Source organism: Rhynchophorus ferrugineus, unplaced genomic scaffold, assembly GCF_030347505.1.
Source record: "Rhynchophorus ferrugineus isolate W39M unplaced genomic scaffold, kcgeb_rfMv2 rfM146, whole genome shotgun sequence".
In the NCBI taxonomy this organism is placed as follows: Eukaryota; Metazoa; Arthropoda; class Insecta; order Coleoptera; family Curculionidae; genus Rhynchophorus; species Rhynchophorus ferrugineus.
In genome coordinates this window covers 88,733-95,070 of record NW_027472724.1, presented here as the reverse complement: position 1 = coordinate 95,070, position 6,338 = coordinate 88,733, and positions in this window count along the sequence as shown.

The following is a 6,338-nucleotide window of genomic DNA, read 5'->3' as shown; positions in this document are numbered from 1 at the left end:
TGTGAATTGGAACGAAATCGCCAACAGATAAGACCATTTTACAATTTGGGCCCAAGTTAGAAGCAGAGCCTAAGGTGTAAATTATCGATAGTCCATATCTCGGAAACTATAAGAGATAGTGCAATTTGGCAACCGGCAATGTAATTAGCATGCCGAATATTACTTGGAATGTGAATTGGAACGAAATCGCCAATAGATAAGACCATTTTACAATTTGGGCCCAAGTTAGAAGCAGAGCCTAAGGTGTAAATTATTGATAGTCCATATCTCGGAAACTATAAGAGATAATGCAATTTGGCAACCGGCAATGTAATTAGCATGCCGAATATTACTTGGAATGTGAATTGGAACGAAATCGCCAATAGAGAAGACCATTTTACAATTTGGGCCCAAGTTAGAAGCAGAGCCTAAGGTGTAAATTATCGATAGTCCATATCTCGGAAACTATAAGAGATAATGCAATTTGGCAACCGGCAATGTAATTAGCATGCCGAATATTACTTGGAATGTGAATTGGAACGAAATCGCCAATAGATAAGACCATTTTACAATTTGGGCCCAAGTTAGAAGCAGAGCCTAAGGTGTAAATTATCGATAGTCCATATCTCGGAAACTATAAGAGGTAATGCAATTTGGCAACCGGCAATGTAATTAGCATGCCGAATATTACTTGGAATGTGAATTGGAACGAAATCGCCAATAGATAAGACTATTTTACAATTTGGGCCCAAGTTAGAAGCAGAGCCTAAGGTGTAAATTGTCGATAGTCCATATCTCGGAAACTATAAGAGATAATGCTATTTGGCAACCGGCAATGTAATTAGCATGCCGAATATTACTTGGAATGTGAATTGGAACGAAATCGCCAATAGATAAGACCATTTTACAATTTGGGCCCAAGTTAGAAGCAGAGCCTAAGGTGTAAATTATCGATAGTCCATATCTCGGAAACTATAAGAGATAATGCAATTTGGCAACCGGCAATGTAATTAGCATGCCGAATATTACTTGGAATGTGAATTGGAACGAAATCGCCAATAGATAAGACCATTTTACAATTTGGGCCCAAGTTAGAAGCAGAGCCTAAGGTGTAAATTATCGATAGTCCATATCTCGGAAACTATAAGAGATAATGCAATTTGGCAACCGTCAAAGTAATTAGCATGCCGAATATTACTTGGAATGTGAATTGGAACGAAATCGCCAATAGATAAGACCATTTTACAATTTGGGCCCAAGTTAGAAGCAGAGCCTAAGGTGTAAATTATCGATAGTCCATATCTCGGAAACTATAAGAGATAATGCAATTTGGCAACCGGCAATGTAATTAGCATGCCGAATATTACTTGGAATGTGAATTGGAACGAAATCGCCAATAGATAAGACCATTTTACAATTTGGGCCCAAGTTAGAAGCAGAGCCTAAGGTGTAAATTATCGATAGTCCATATCTCGGAAACTATAAGAGATAATGCAATTTGGCAACCGGCAATGTAATTAGCATGCCGAATATTACTTGGAATGTGAATTGGAACGAAATCGCCAATAGACAAGACCATTTTACAATTTGGGCCCAAGTTAGAAGCAGAGCCTAAGGTGTAAATTATTGATAGTCCATATCTCGGAAACTATAAGAGATAATGCAATTTCGCAACCGGCAATGTAATTAGCATGCCGAATATCACTTGGAATGTGAATTGGGACGAAATCGCCAATAGATAAGACCATTTTACAATTTGGGCCCAAGTTAGAAGCAGAGCCTAAGGTGTAAATTATCGATAGTCCATATCTCGGAAACTATAAGAGATAATTCAATTTGGCAACCGGCAATGTAATTAGCATGCCGAATATTACTTGGAATGTGAATTGGAACGAAATCGCCAATAGATAAGACCATTTTACAATTTGGGCCCAAGTTAGAAGCAGAGCCTAAGGTGTAAATTATCGATAGTCCATATCTCGGAAACTATAAGAGATAATGCAATTTGGCAACCGGCAATGTAATTAGCATGCCGAATATTACTTGGAATGTGAATTGGAACGAAATCGCCAATAGGTAAGACCATTTTACAATTTGGGCCCAAGTTAGAAGCAGAGCCTAAGGTGTAAATTATCGATAGTCCATATCTCGGAAACTATAAGAGATAATGCAATTTGGCAACCGGCAATGTAATTAGCATGCAGAATATTACTTGGAGTGTGAATTGGAACGAAATCGCCAATAGATAAGACCATTTTACAATTTGGGCCCAAGTTAGAAGCAGAGCCTAAGGTGTAAATTATCGATAGTCCATATCTCGGAAACTATAAGAGATAATGCAATTTGGCAACCGGCAATGTAATTAGCATGCCGAATATTACTTGGAGTGTGAATTGGAACGAAATCGCCAATAGATAAGACCATTTTACAATTTGGGCCCAAGTTAGAAGCAGAGCCTAAGGTGTAAATTATCGATAGTCCATATCTCGGAAACTATAAGAGATAATGCAATTTGGCAACCGGCAATGTAATTAGCATGCCGAATATTACTTGGAATGTGAATTGGAACGGAATCGCCAATAGATAAGACCATTTTACAATTTGGGCCCAAGTTAGAAGCAGAGCCTAAGGTGTAAATTATCGATGGTCCATATCTCGGAAACTATAATAGATAATGCAATTTGGCAACCATCAATGTAATTAGCATGCCGAATATTAATTGGAATGTGGATTGGAACGAAATCGCCAATAGATAAGACCATTTTACAATTTGGGCCCAAGTTAGAAGCAGAGCCTAAGGTGTAAATTATCGATAGTCCATATCTCGGAAACTATAAGAGATAATGCAATTTGGCAACCGGCAATGTAATTAGCATGCCGAATATTACTTGGAATGTGAATTGGAACGAAATCGCCAATAGGTAAGACCATTTTACAATTTGGGCCCAAGTTAGAAGCAGAGCCTAAGGTGTAAATTATTGATAGTCCATATCTCGGAAACTATAAGAGATAATTCAATTTGGCAACCGGCAATGTAATTAGCATGCCGAATATTACTTGGAATGTGAATTGGAACGAAATCGCCAATAGAGAAGACCATTTTACAATTTGGGCCCAAGTTAGAAGCAGAGCCTAAGGTGTAAAATATCGATAGTCCATATCTCGGAAACTATAAGAGATAATGCAATTTGGCAACCGGCAATGTAATTAGCATGCCGAATATTACTTGGAATGTGAATTGGAACGAAATCGCCAATAGATAAGACCATTTTACAATTTGGGCCCAAGTTAGAAGCAGAGCCTAAGGTGTAAATTATCGATAGTCCATATCTCGGAAACTATAAGTGGTAATGCAATTTGGCAACCGGCAATGTAATTAGCATGCCGAATATTACTTGGAATGTGAATTGGAACGAAATCGCCAATAGGGAAGACCATTTTACAATTTGGGCCCAAGTTAGAAGCAGAGCCTAAGGTGTAAATTATCGATAGTCCATATCTCGGAAACTATAAGAGATAATGCAATTTGGCAACCGGCAATGTAATTAGAATGCCGAATATTACTTGGAATGTGAATTGGAACGAAATCGCCAATAGATAAGACCATTTTACAATTTGGGCCCAAGTTAGAAGCAGAGCCTAAGGTGTAAATTATCGATAATCCATATCTCGGAAACTATAAGAGATAATGCAATTTGGCAACCGGCAATGTAATTAGCATGCCGAATATTACTTGGAATGTGAATTGGAACGAAATCGCTAATAGATAAGACCATTTTACAATTTGGGCCCAAGTTAGAAGCAGAGCCTAAGGTGTAAATTATCGATAGTCCATATCTCGGAAACTATAAGAGATAATGCAATTTGGCAACCGGCAATGTAATTAGCATGCCGAATATTACTTGGAATGTGAATTGGAACGAAATCGCCAATAGATAAGACCATTTTACAATTTGGGCCCAAGTTAGAAGCAGAGCCTAAGGTGTAAATTATTGATAGTCCATATCTCGGAAACTATAAGAGATAATGCAATTTCGCAACCGGCAATGTAATTAGCATGCCGAATATTACTTGGAGTGTGAATTGGAACGAAATCGCCAATAGATAAGACCATTTTACAATTTGGGCCCAAGTTAGAAGCAGAGCCTAAGGTGTAAATTATCGATAGTCCATATCTCGGAAACTATAAGAGATAATGCAATTTGGCAACCGGCAATGTAATTAGCATGCCGAATATTACTTGGAATGTGAATTGGAACGAAATCGCCAATAGATGAGACCATTTTACAATTTGGGCCCAAGTTAGAAGCAGAGCCTAAGGTGTAAATTATCGATAGTCCATATCTCGGAAACTATAAGAGATAATGCAATTTGGCAACCGGCAATGTAATTAGCATGCCGAATATTACTTGGAATGTGAATTGGAACGAAATCGCCAATAGATAAGACCATTTTACAATTTGGGCCCAAGTTAGAAGCAGAGCCTAAGGTGTAAATTATCGATAGTCCATATCTCGGAAACTATAAGAGATAATGCAATTTGGCAACCGGCAATGTAATTAGCATGCCGAATATTACTTGGAATGTGAATTGGAACGAAATCGCCAATAGATAAGACCATTTTACAATTTGGGCCCAAGTTAGAAGCAGAGCCTAAGGTGTAAATTATCGATAGTCCATATCTCGGAAACTATAAGAGATAATTCAATTTGGCAACCGGCAATGTAATTAGCATGCCGAATATTACTTGGAATGTGAATTGGAACGAAATCGCCAATAGATAAGACCATTTTACAATTTGGGCCCAAGTTAGAAGCAGAGCCTAAGGTGTAAATTATTGATAGTCCATATCTCGGAAACTATAAGAGATAATGCAATTTGGCAACCGGCAATGTAATTAGCATGCCGAATATTACTTGGAATGTGAATTGGAACGAAATCGCCAATAGAGAAGACCATTTTACAATTTGGGCCCAAGTTAGAAGCAGAGCCTAAGGTGTAAAATATCGATAGTCCATATCTCGGAAACTATAAGAGATAATGCAATTTGGCAACCGGCAATGTAATTAGCATGCCGAATATTACTTGGAATGTGAATTGGAACGAAATCGCCAATAGATAAGACCATTTTACAATTTGGGCCCAAGTTAGAAGCAGAGCCTAAGGTGTAAATTATCGATAGTCCATATCTCGGAAACTATAAGAGATAATGCAATTTGGCAACCGGCAATGTAATTAGCATGCCGAATATTACTTGGAATGTGAATTGGAACGAAATCGCCAATAGATAAGACCATTTTACAATTTGGGCCCAAGTTAGAAGCAGAGCCTAAGGTGTAAATTATCGATAATCCATATCTCGGAAACTATAAGAGATAATGCAATTTGGCAACCGGCAATGTAATTAGCATGCCGAATATTACTTGGAATGTGAATTGGAACGAAATCGCCAATAGATAAGACCATTTTACAATTTGGGCCCAAGTTAGAAGCAGAGCCTAAGGTGTAAATTATTGATAGTCCATATCTCGGAAACTATAAGAGATAATGCAATTTCGCAACCGGCAATGTAATTAGCATGCCGAATATTACTTGGAGTGTGAATTGGAACGAAATCGCCAATAGATAAGACCATTTTACAATTTGGGCCCAAGTTAGAAGCAGAGCCTAAGGTGTAAATTATTGATAGTCCATATCTCGGAAACTATAAGAGATAATGCAATTTCGCAACCGGCAATGTAATTAGCATGCCGAATATTACTTGGAGTGTGAATTGGAACGAAATCGCCAATAGATAAGACCATTTTACAATTTGGGCCCAAGTTAGAAGCAGAGCCTAAGGTGTAAATTATCGATAGTCCATATCTCGGAAACTATAAGAGATAATGCAATTTGGCAACCGGCAATGTAATTAGCATGCCGAATATTACTTGGAATGTGAATTGGAACGAAATCGCCAGGTTCGTCCATCGATAGATGGACCATCTTACAATTTGGGCCCAAGTTAGAAGCAGAGCCTAAGGTGTAAATTATCGATAGTCCATATCTCGGAAACTATAAGAGATAATGCAATTTGGCAACCGGCAATGTAATTAGCATGCCGAATATTACTTGGAATGTGAATTGGAACGAAATCGCCAATAGATAAGACCATTTTACAATTTGGGCCCAAGTTAGAAGCAGAGCCTAAGGTGTAAATTATCGATAGTCCATATCTCGGAAACTATAAGAGATAATGCAATTTGGCAACCGGCAATGTAATTAGCATGCCGAATATTACTTGGAATGTGAATTGGAACGAAATCGCCAATAGATAAGACCATTTTACAATTTGGGCCCAAGTTAGAAGCAGAGCCTAA